This window comes from Mastomys coucha, unplaced genomic scaffold, assembly GCF_008632895.1.
Source record: "Mastomys coucha isolate ucsf_1 unplaced genomic scaffold, UCSF_Mcou_1 pScaffold12, whole genome shotgun sequence".
Classification (NCBI taxonomy): domain Eukaryota; kingdom Metazoa; phylum Chordata; class Mammalia; order Rodentia; family Muridae; genus Mastomys; species Mastomys coucha.
The window spans coordinates 12673110-12685359 of record NW_022196894.1 but is presented as its reverse complement, the minus strand read 5'-3'; the positions used below and the strand labels follow the sequence as shown (position 1 = coordinate 12685359).

General features: G+C 42.9%; 1 long non-coding RNA gene and 1 pseudogene across 1 annotated transcript; both read left to right on the top strand.

The window, feature by feature from the left end:
• The first annotated feature begins 311 nt into the window (after nt 1–311).
• Nucleotides 312–1949, top strand: LOC116086302 (annotated as a pseudogene).
• A 2120-nt stretch (nt 1950–4069) lies between these two features.
• Nucleotides 4070–9395, top strand: LOC116086301. The gene is made up of 2 exons (XR_004116867.1): nt 4070–4236; nt 9109–9395. It is a non-coding gene; the product is annotated as an uncharacterized LOC116086301 (long non-coding RNA).
• The last annotated feature ends 2855 nt before the right edge of the window (nt 9396–12250 follow it).

Here is a 12250-nt window from a genome sequence, read left to right as displayed (position 1 = left end):
TGTTAATATATAAATCCAAAACTAGTGGTATGACACTAGTAAGATGGTTCACTGAGTGAGGGTGCTTGTCACCCATCCTGAAGGTCACTCCAAATAGCCCACATGTTGGAAGGAGAGAACTGAGTCCTGCAGATTGTACTCTGTTCTTCACAACATGCTACAGCATGAGTATCCATGCACATAAGTTCACACAAATACATAGAGAGACACAAATAAGTACACAGAGAAAAAGAATTGTGAAAAAAAGTAGATTGTGGGGGTCGCTCGTGGGAGCCCGGCGCAGTCCGGAATCCGGCGGTCCGCGCGGCCAGATGAAGGGCGCGATGGAGCCCCCGAGGTGCTGCTTCAGGAAGCCCGCGAGAACGTGGAGGCGTCGCAGAGCTACTGGTGGGAGCTGGGCCAGCGGCTGCAGGGGCTGCGGGAGGCGCAGAGGCAGATAAAGGAGAGTGCTTCACAGACAAGAGATGTCCTCAAACAGCATTTTAGTGATTTAAAAGGAACCCTTGGGAAGCTTTTGGATGAGCGATTGGTGACCCTATTGCAAGAGGTGGACACCATTGAACCATCAAACTAGATGACTGCCAGAAGCTCATAGAGCATGGAGTTAATACTGCAGATGGTCCGAGAAGGTGAGATTGCCATTCTTGGTGGTATCAAAGAGCAGAATGATAAATTGTGGAACTTTACCAAAAAGGCCTCACACATTCAGTCGGACAGCTTACCAGAAGTGCCTTTGCTAGTTGATGTACCCTGTTTGTCGGCTCAGTTGGACGATTCCATTCTTAACATAGTGAAAGACCACATTTTTAAGCATGGAACAGTAGCCTCCTGCCTGCCAGTACAGACTGAAGAATTAATAGGGAAACCTGGAGGCATCATAGTGCGATGGTGTAAGGTGGATGATGACTTTACGGCCCAAGATTACAGGCTTCAGTTCCGTAAATGTACTGCAAATCATTTTGAAGACGTGTATGTAGGTTCTGAAACGGAATTCATAGTGTTGCACATAGACCCCAATGTTGATTATCAATTCAGAGTCTGCGCCGGAGGAGATGGCCGGCAGGAATGGAGTCCTTGGAGTGTTCCCCAGACAGGTCACTCCACACTGGTGCCTCATGAGTGGACAACTGGCTTTGAAGGATACAGTCTGAGCAGTCGAAGGAATATAGCCCTCCGGAACGATGCTGAGGCCTCAGGCGTTCTCTACTCCAGTGCTCCAACTTACTTCTGTGGGCAGACACTGACCTTCAGAGTTGAAACTGTGGGACAGCCAGACCGAAGAGACAGTATAGGAGTGTGTGCAGAAAAGCAGAATGGCTTTGAATCTCTGCAGCGGGACCAAGCTGTGTGCATCAGCACAAATGGTGCAGTCTTTGTCAATGGAAAAGAAATGACCAATCAGTTGCCTGCAGTTACCTCTGGCTCCACTGTCACGTTTGACATCGAAGCTGTGACTCTAGGAACTTCTAACAGCCATGAAGGTGGGAACGTCAAGCTCTGAGTGACCATCAGCTCCAGTAACCGGGAGGTTACAAACACCAGTTTGACTGGCTGCTTGAGCAGGCCTACGTCTCTCTTTACTTCGGATGCTCGTTTTTCTACCCCGGATGGAAAATGCTGGTATTTTAGCATTCGAAGGGCTTGGCTTTGGAGTGAGGGTTTTCTGTTTCTGTCCTCAGCTTAGTTGTCTCTCACTTTGAAAAGGTGAGCTTACCTCTCTGTCCACCAGAAATGGAATGTGTTGCTGGGTTCACCTTGTAAGATTTCAGTAAGAAGTGAGCTGAACGGGGTGGACAAAACCATAGCTCAGTTTTCTTTTCAGTACAAATATCAAACTAGCTTTAAAAGTGTGCATACTTTTTTCCACTGTTCTTCCTAAAGTTGGCTGTTAGAACAGAAAATGTCACATTAGTAAATCTTCATCAAGATTGAAGGCCAGAAGTAAACAACAGAAAAGGCCGGACTCCTCAGTCCAGTCCTGGGTGTTTGCTCCTCTCCACTCCCACCCCATGAGTGTGCTGGCTTTGCTCCTGTGCTCAGGAGACTCTGGGTCTGGGACATCTGTGACAGCCAGCGTTAGCCATCTTTCCTCTTTACTGACATGTGACACAGAGATGGCAGGGGTCTGCATTCCTCAAGGTAAAGTCACTTTTGGAAGAACACAGCAGTGTTAGCAGGTCCCGTGTGCATCCTGCCTCAACCGTGCACGTGGGCTGTGCGGAGTGTTAAGTCAGTGTAGTGTCAGGTTGAGAACTGGCCTTTTAGTGGACCAAAGAAATAAAGGATAAATACTTGACCTATTTTTTTTAAAAACTTAAATTTCTGTAAAATATTTATTTGACTTACTTATGTAAAAAAATCGTGGTCTTGTTATATCAGCATACAGATAATTTTTAATGTGAATTTTTGTTTGTTTTTACCAATAGTAAAAAAAAAAAGTGGAAAAGCGAGTGTGTTATTTTTGTAAGATAATTTATTTGGGGATTCATGTTCCCTTTTTGACAATCATGCCCTTTCCTCCTGTGTTATGTATAAGTAAGTGCCCTTCTCATGTTAAATAGAGGTTCTAGAGTATAGGTGCCTTATCCAGTCTTCTGAAAGAAAATAAAAAATGAAAAGTTAAAAAAAAATAGATTGTACACATGTATGAAATTCTCTAAGAATTAGTACAAATATTATTAGTGTGCTTGTACCTCTAGCAGTGTAGTTATACATTTCTTCTTAATTTGTTCTTTTTAATCACATCACAATTCTCTAGTTTTCTGTGTGTGCACTGAGTGTTTTGCCTGCATATGTCTGTGTACCACATGTATGTCTGGTGCCCAAGAGGGCCAGAAGAGGGCATCTGATTCATGGGACTGGAGTTACAAACAGTTGTAAGTGACCTTGGAGTGTTAGGAATGGAGCCTGAGTCCTGTAGAAGATCAACCAAGTGTTTAACCACTGAGCCATCTCTCACAACCCTTCCAAATATTGTATTTTTAAAGTTAATGGAGTTGTTTACCTTCATACTTTAAATTTCTTTATAAAAATAATTTTATTCTAAAAGAAAAAAGAATTGTGGTGTGATAGATGAGTTTCTGTGAAAAAATCTTTATAATTATTAATGTCATCACCACTATACTATTGATTGTATGATATTTATGATGGTCATTGTAATTATAATTTGGGGGCCATTTCCCCTGGGTAGATGCCATGGTGGTTTGCCTTTAAGCATCATTTCACAAAGTTTACACAACACCAAAAGAAAAATGCTATAGCCTGGTCAAGTAATTCCCTCAAGAACAGGATTTACACGTAGATGGGGCTTCAAAGGTGATCACAGAAGCATTTCACATGAGCAGAGGGAAAAGAGTAACCAGGGCATGTGAGGAGCATCCACAGGCCACGAGGATGAAGCTTCATCACAACTGTCCCAGAGGGTCCTTGTCTGATTTCCCATCAGAATTCCTAGATCTCATGAGACAGGGATTGGTGGTTACAGTAATGTTGAGAAAATCTTGTCATTCCACAGTACTGTACACACAAAAAAATAATTTCTATGGCTGTGGGAGATGGAGCCATGCCATCTTTGCCCTCTGAAAAAATTCTTGGTTTTCATCTTTAATAAAGTGCAGATATTGACTTAATTTATTGGGAATAGTGAAGTCAAGACTAACCTATCATGAGATGAAAAGTGTAGAGAGGGCTTATTTTTTGTTCATAATTCTGTTTCTGTTCTCTCTATATTCAACAGAAGGGCTGCATTCAGTCCTTTATTTATTTGTCTTGCATTCTATTTATTCTGTTACATGTATTTTCCCACAGCACTGGACCCGATCTGCCTCTCTGCCCTGCATGGTGACAAAACTGTCTAAATTTCAGGAAGATCATAAAATTATAATCTAGGATGTATGTTTTGAGGATGGTCAAATGGAGAACTCTTGACTGTTCCCGTGGCTGCTCAGGAGTCGTTTTGTGCCATGGATTTTAGAGGAAATCCTTGGAGAGAAGGAGAGAATGGTAATGGGTTCTGGCTAGCTGAGATTGGTCCACAGCTCCTATGACCTCACAAGGAGCCATTCTGAGAAGTGATAGTCACTCATCCATGTAAGGCAGCACATGGGCCTGGATCTTGTCCTTCTACTGCAGTAAAGCTAGCTGCAGGTTGGCTAAGAGCAGGATTTAGACTGAGATTACATTTTTGTCCTTCATCTTTTGAATTTAACATCTATGATCCCCACTGACCTGAACGTAGTAAGTTTGCTTGGGTTGGTGTTGGTGCCTGGATTTTGATTTACTGTTTATAGCTTCAGATTTAGCTTGTGCATTTGCTTTAGTTTTTAAATTATCACCCATTTTCTATTATCATCTATCTATTCACCACTAATCTTTGACATTTGTACATTGGGTTATTTCTATACCTTAAAACACTTGTATGTATATATTAGCTGTAAAAAAAAATAAGGAATTTGACTCTGCCACACACTTAGACCCTACCAGCTTTGTTACTTCCCATGGTATTTCCCTGTGTTTCTCTAATTCCACATCTTGGCAAGAGTCTTCCCCTACTATCGTGCAAATCAAGAGATAAAACATGCCGGGGGCATCTTGAGCATCTTGACTGTAGAGATGGGGAAGTTTGCAGCAGGCAGAATCTGAGAGTCTGAGTGAAAAGGACATTGGAGAAGCCTGTGTGTCCACTCTCTAACTAGTGAATAACCATGTCTCTCACTGAGGCCAGCACAAAGCCCTCTGAGTCCATTCAAGCCTGATGTTACTGCTGCTCTCATAGTCAAGATGCCCTCCTTAAAGTCTGAATGACAGAGGACTCGTACCATGTCTTGTTTCTGAATTTGTGGTTTATAGAGAGGGTGCTGTATGTGGAGGTTATGAAACACCAGGGCACTGGAAGCCAGAAGGAGAAATTGTGTCATTCAAGACAGAAAGACCTGCAAAGGCCACAGAAGCTGCTGCTTCAGACCCATTTTCTCAAGTCTCCAGCTATGCTCTCCAGGTTCACTGAGAGCCAGAGACTAAGTAAAATCTATGTTGCTTCTCAGGGATTTGGTCATGGTCCAAAGTAAATGAGAAAATAAATCTATTCAGGTAGATATAAAGTAAAAAAAAAATTCTTTTGCTGGTGACTAGCATGATTGGTTCCTTTCTTGCAATGACTTCACTGGAGGTCATTTGTGAGGACTTGCAGACCCTGCCCAGCAAAGGCACTGGCCAGGTCTGGGTCTTGTCCTCTCGCTGCAGAGAAGCTGTTGTTTAGTCTGGCCTCAGACCCTGACCCTGGGTCATGTAGACATTGATATTATTGATCACTTGGAAACAGACATTGTGGATCTTATTTGACATCAAGAGGTTGAGTTTGTTTGCTAAACTAATTTGAGCTCAACAATTTGAGTTGGTTTTTCTTGTTTGTTTATTTTGATCTCTTTGGTGGGTTTTTATATTAATTTGTTTTTCCTTCAGAATCTTGTTTTCTAGTACCCTTAATTCTATTCTCAAATAAGCATGATTCTTTGAAATTTTGAAATTTAATTTTTCTGATTTTAAATGGTTTGCTAGTGTGAAATGAGTGAAGAAAATAAGGAATTTCATCATGGTGGGCACTTTGAATACATCACCGGTACTATTATATCTGCCAAGCTTTGATGAGCTTAAAAGTTTGCCTATCCTGTGAACTTTCAGACTCACCATGTCCCATCACCCCCCAAAATAAAACATGTCATGTCCACTGGAGACAGCCCACAGAATCGCAGTGTCAAATGAGGGCTACTATCCTTTAAATGTCTATCCATAGGAGTTTAAGATAGAGGAATTGAATATAAGGAGTGTAGAGGTAATGTCTGTAATGGTGAGTTCTTGAAGAACTCATGGTCATAGTGAAAAAAACCTATTAAAGCAGCCTCGTAGGTTCACTCTCAAACTAGTCCAGGCCCATGACCCTAATGCAGGTCAGCACAGAGTTCCTGAGTCTGTGCTCCTCTTCAGTAAGGGGCTTCCTGTTATTAAAGTCAAAATGTCCTCCTCAAGGTTTGATGGGGGGAAATTGGATGACTGAATGCAACATGGGCCTGCCAAAGGCATGTAGCCAGCTGCTTCAGACCCATCTTCCCAAGTCAGGAGCTTCTCCATCTGCCATGAGTTCCCTCTCCTCAGAGCCTGGGAGAAGGGATGCCTTTATCTCTTATGCTGCATCTTGCTGAGTATTTGTTCCATGCCATGATAAAAATAAGGCAGTGCCTTTATTCCCTGCTGTTAGTGGCACACATCCCTTGCAGTGATGCCATGAAGAGCTTTGAGAGAAAGGATGGAAGTTTGTTCAAAGAAGACATTGCAGTGTGCTGGGGTTTGTCCTGATGAGGAAGCTCTTGTTCGATCGAGAGTAGTTCGATTTCAGCATTGGTGTTGAATCACTTGGACTTCTCCGTTCATTTTTTTAAAAAATTGGTTCTTTTTCAATAGTTTTGCTTTGCCACGTTGTACTCTGGTTTCATTTGTGGCCTTAACTGTAAAGCAAGGAATTTCCCTCTGGCACTCCTATACACGGATAGAGTGAACTTCAACTGCTCTGTTACATTGCAGCAGCCCCTGGCATGTGCCTACAATTCTCCACTTTTGATTAAGATTCCACCTACCCAGCCATGGCTCTAGTTAGGCTCAATGTATCTCTGGACTGTGTCCTTGTGTATTTCAGATAATGACAGATTACCATTCTTGGTGTCTGAGCACTGCTTCTTCCATGACCTCTTTGCCTGCTTGTTGTAGATCAGTTTTGTGTTAATTAGCATAGAATTATACTAGAATTCCAAGCTGAACCCACCAAAAACATTGAAGTATCTCTGTCATGTGTTGTTAAACAATGTATGGATCTATGAAGGAATCTTTTGTTTTGTTTTGTTTTGTTTTGTTTGAGACAGGGTTTCTCTGTGTAGCCTTGGCTGTCCTGGAACTTACTCTGTAGACCAGGCTGGCCTCAAACTCAGAAATCTGCCTGCCTCTGCCTCCCAAGTGCTGGGATTAAAGGCATGCACCACCACTGCCCGGCTTCTATGAAGGAACCTTTTTTAATTAGATATTTTCTTTATTTACATTTCAAACGATATCCCCTTTCTCTGTTTCCCCTCCAAAAAAAAAAAAAAAAAACCTGTTCCCTCCTCCCTCCCCTTGCCCCTGCTCGCCAACCCACCCTCTCCTGCCTCCTGCCCTGGCATTTCCCTACACTGGGGCATAGAACTTTCACAGGACGAAGGGCCTCTCTTGCCCTTGATGACCGACTAGGCCATCCTCTGCTACATATGCAACTGGGGACCAAGTATCCAAAAATCTATTGGGGCCATTCTCATTCAAAACAATACCCTAAATTGTCTGGCATGGATAAAAGTCCCTTGGGTAACATCACACTGTGTTCCCATTTGGTGAGATCCCATTCCCCTTGTGCTCTGACTGCATTCTGGCTTCATGACGTGTAAGGAAGATATGAGAAGAGATTATTGTGCTCCACTTTCTTGTCCTCAGAAGTTTCTGGGATCAGGGGGGTAGGAGTTGCAGCCACAGGGAACCTATGTTTTACTCCCTGAACCCATGTTGGAGATCTCATGAGAACCTCATAAGGTCAGAATAGTGTAGATCCTAAGACTATTTCTCTAGAAAAGACCAAATAAGAAGCAAACCCCACAATTATTATTGAGAGACAGAACATACACAATGGAAGTCTGACCATGGTGGCATTGAGTCAAGCTCTCCATGCCATGTCCCCTGTGGCAACTGGCTCAAACAATGGGACATTCAGTGTCAGTGTCTCCCAGCCACTGAACATCCACCACATACTATAGAAATGTAAACAGAAGTCATGGCCAATGTGGAGTACCATGGTGTTTAGGAAGTATCATTTCAATGAGTTCCTTGGATTGGGAAAGTCTTCTAAGCAAAGAATGAAAGATTTTCACAGCCATCCTCATGAGGCCTTGGAAATGGTAGAAATGGCAAGTTTTAGTAACTGTTACTTTATTAACTATTTCCTGTCATGGTACTTAGTAACTGTTACTTTATTAACTATTCCCTGTCATAGCATTGAGTACTAGGATATTCCAAGTGAGGATTCTGGAACCAAAGCATATGAGGCATATGTCTGCCCATTTCCCCAAAAGGTGAAGCTGTATTGCTGAAGCAATGTGAGGAAAATATGTTCCAGAGACATGATCCAATAGGCCAGGCCAGTTCCTACCAACAACTCTAAGGCACCAGGCCTTTTCTTGTCTTGGGGACTTTGCTCATCAAACAACATGATCACTTTTGTTGCCCTTTGAGCCAGCAAATCCCACATTGCACATCTTAACACAACTCAAGATACATCTTTTTAAGATCAACCTCTTGGTTCTATAGGCTGCTCACCATAAAAGGAAATTGATAATTACTTATGGTCTATCAGTTTGTAATCTCCCACAAGTCCTACAAATTCCACAATACAGAGAATATATGCATTCTTTATCTGTTTATGCTTTTTGTACAGAGCTGCAACATAGGATTGAACACTACAAAGTTCTATGATCTATATGTTCTCTGGACTCTAATACACTGATGAGAGTTACCATGAGATGAAAATCTAGCCATCAAAACTTCCCTTTACGTGTCAGGAATGAGAGCTCACTAGGGCAAGTACTTGCTCAGCAAACATGAGGAGATGAGCTCAGATCTAGTAATCATAAAAAAGCCTTCATAGCAGTGTGAGCCTATCATCTCATGCCTATGATGATAGGAGGAGACAGACCCCTTGGAATTATCATGCAAATGGTCTAGCCAAATTTCTGACCTCGAGCTTCAAGGCAAGGTCAAGATAACTTGAGACCCTTACTACTGACACATGAGCCAACACATGCAAGTACACCAGACATACATATAAAGTCATACAACTTATGTAGTTAGATAAGTACGCAAAACACAAGAAGTATGAAGAAGGGGAAATAGAGAAAACCATTGATGAACATTTAATCTTTTGCCATGATGGTCCTTATGTGTGAGATGTGTTTCTCAATCTGCTATCATGGTTTTCATCCAGCTGCATTCAAGTGAAAGGCTCATGCATAACTGTATTTAACTTGGTTTTTGTTTCATCAGGTGTGTCTTCTACAGAGCATGCACTGGCTGCAATTTGTGAAGAACAGCAGGGTAAACTTTTCTCCATTACTTGGCTGGCAGTAGCTCTTAGCTTGTAGCAGGCTTGCCCACAATTTCCCAGTCCTCCGGGAAATTTCCCAGAGGGTTCTGACCCTCTGAGTTCATTTATGTCCTGATGTTCAAGTTGTTTGAAGAAACTGGAGCAGTGTAATATTCTTCATAGTTTGGACAAGATTGCTCGGGCCTGACATGAATTCCTTGTTATTAAATGCTGTTACTTGTAATTTGAAAAACATGCTATCTCCTTGCCCTGTGAGCTATGACCCCTCCCGGTCCCTCTAGCTCCAACCATCCCCCAACCCCAGGATCCTCGAGCTGCTGCCTGCACTCCAGTGGCCTCTCACAGCTAGCCTCACCCAACTGCCAATAACTGCCCTGGTTGTCCACTTTCTCCTTCTGCCCACCTTATCTCCACGGATGGAAAACACAAGACTATTATTACTTTAAAACTAGCCCAATAACTCAATGGCTGGGTGAAGAATTTCCTGTCCTACTCCTATCAACTATCTCCCTCTATCATCTTCCTTGTCCTCCACTGGTGGTGGAGGCTACAAATTCTAGGAGGCTCTAAACGTACATGTCTGCTGATTCTTCCTCACTCCAAAACCTCATCTGAAAAACCTTCCTCCTGTCTCCCTCTTCTTCCTCCTCAGGCCAGGAAGTCACACCTTTTTTTATTGACATAATCAAGAACCAATTATGGAAACTCCTCCCCCTACAAAATGCTCTCTTGATTTTTATCCTGACCTATCACTCCTCCTTGAAAGAATCTTAAAACCTCCAAGCACGTGTGGATAGAAATATTGGGCCACTCACTTATCAGTCAGGATCTTCTAATCATGTGTACTCTTTACCAAGGAATGTGCTTTTTGGAGCTATTCCAGAACAAAGCTTTGGTATTGACATCTCTAGCTGATCTTTTGCCAAGGCACCTTTTTGTTATAGTTAGCTGTTTTTGAAGTCCTGACACATCACATCTGAAGCATGACCACAGGGCTCCCAAATTTTTAGCAGTTGATGAGCATCTCCAACTGTGTCACAGTGTCTGAAGCCAACATCCAACACCCTGTCACAGCTCTTTTTTGGGGGGGGAAGGGGGGACCCAGGAAAGTTGAATTTTTGTCCAAGGCTGCAAATGCATAGAACTGCTTAGCGCAATGTCTGCCTTGGCAGCCCAGCACTGTCAATTTTAGTAATTTCCTTCCTCTAACTGGGCCCGAGTTACTGCCACATTCATTTTTGTAACTTCACAAAAGCATTTGCTTTGTTTCTGAAAAATTTACCAAGTAAGTATGCCACTGACCTGAGTGAGAATGATTTGAAGATTCTGGGCAATATTCTTTTCCATCTGTGGTTGTGTTAAGTAATACCAGCTAATTAAGCTCTCAGCTTCATGTTCCTGAGATGCAAACTAGGAACACTATAGTAAACATCTTCTAAGGCCTCTGTCCCCACGCAGACATCCTTTTGAGCATGCCCAAACTCTCTAGACAACTGGTCAGTTATCCGGAGCCAGTCAGCACAAACTGTGAATATAAAGACTGGACCTGGCTAGCAAAACACACAGGAATGGAAATCTCCCCTTCAGGTCATCAAGATGAGTTCCCCTTCTCTGCTGTGAGGCAACTTAAATCAATGATGCACAGGGCTGCTTCTCTGAAGTGGCCTGGCAAGCTCTGAGTTGGGGCCAATTCCATGCCTTCCCAGATAGTAGAGAACACAGGAGCAGCATTACACCAGCAAGCAAATGTTCTGACAGTGATGCGCAAATCAATAGTCATCTGCTCCTGAAATCATCTTTATAAAGAGATGCTCATGTTGTCATATGATATTGGAACCTGGGACTGGCTTCTAGATCGTGTTAACAGGAGTAGTGTAGGAGGAAGGTAGCAAAAAGCCATAAAACCTAGGGTCACAAGGTCACAGGGTTTTGATTGGTGGGAACAAAACAAACATTTTCTGAGAGTGGCAAATGAAAAGGAGATCCCAAGGAATATCCTGCTGCCAAGCTCAGAGGAAAATATTTACAGGACAATAAAACAGCAGCGGCCAGAGGTCAATTAGAACTGTTCTGTCTAGCTCGCCAAAGCAGCTTGAGTCAGAGCTGACCACCAGGCAGCACTTCCTGCACCTGTACATTGTGGTATTTTCCTTTATAAGTCTGTCCTGAAAGTTTTTCAGGGTTACAGACTCAGCCCCAAAGACTGATCGTTCAGTCTTGGGGTGTGTGCTCAATAAACCATCCGTGTCTGAGATCAGTGTTTGTGTGGTTTGTGGGGTGACTCAGACCCCAACAGTTACTAGTTGTCAGTTTTCTTCCCCCATAGATGAGGACAAAAGTGTTTAAATTACCAAGGTCTAGCGCATCATACTAGATTGACTCTAAGCCAGTTTCTGATCAGTTACTGAGTTCATTTCCCAAGTCCATCACCAACTTGGAAATTTGTAGCTCTAAACAGTCTCAGGAATTCCCCTCCCTCCCAAGGCTCAGCAGTAACAAGCCTGTGTCTATCTCAAGAAGGTGGAGAAAAGAACCTCTAGCCGATGTGTGAAGAGATAGTGTGACGACCTAGTGACAGGGACTGGTCACTTTTGGGTCCCACTCTGGTTCTACAACAACCACTGCTTTCCTGCAGAGGGATTGGCAGCTTCCCTCAGAGGTTGGAGACTGTCAGAGGATTAGAAGCATATCCAAATGAAGAGCTCTCCCACAAGGGCACAGAAGGACTTTCAGAGTGAGAACAGCCCGGGCTTGTTAGGATACCCTGGACGCGTCCAGGCTCCCTCCTCCCATCTTTTTGTTTCTTCACAGGAGATTAAAAGACGATTGTTTTTTTTTGAAATAGGAAGAGAGGTGTCCTTGTACTGTCTTTGCATGTGAGTGAGAGCTAAGCAAAAGAGTCAGTGTGAAATCCTGTTTCTCTCTCCTTTTCACATGACCTCACCTTGTCTTGACCTGGCTTCTTGTGTTCCTCCAGAGTTCTACGGTATTTAGGCTGCTGAAACAGAATCCATAAGATGCTAAGCTTACAAACAAAGATATTTTATTTTATAGTGATGGAGCCTAAGTACCAAATGAGAA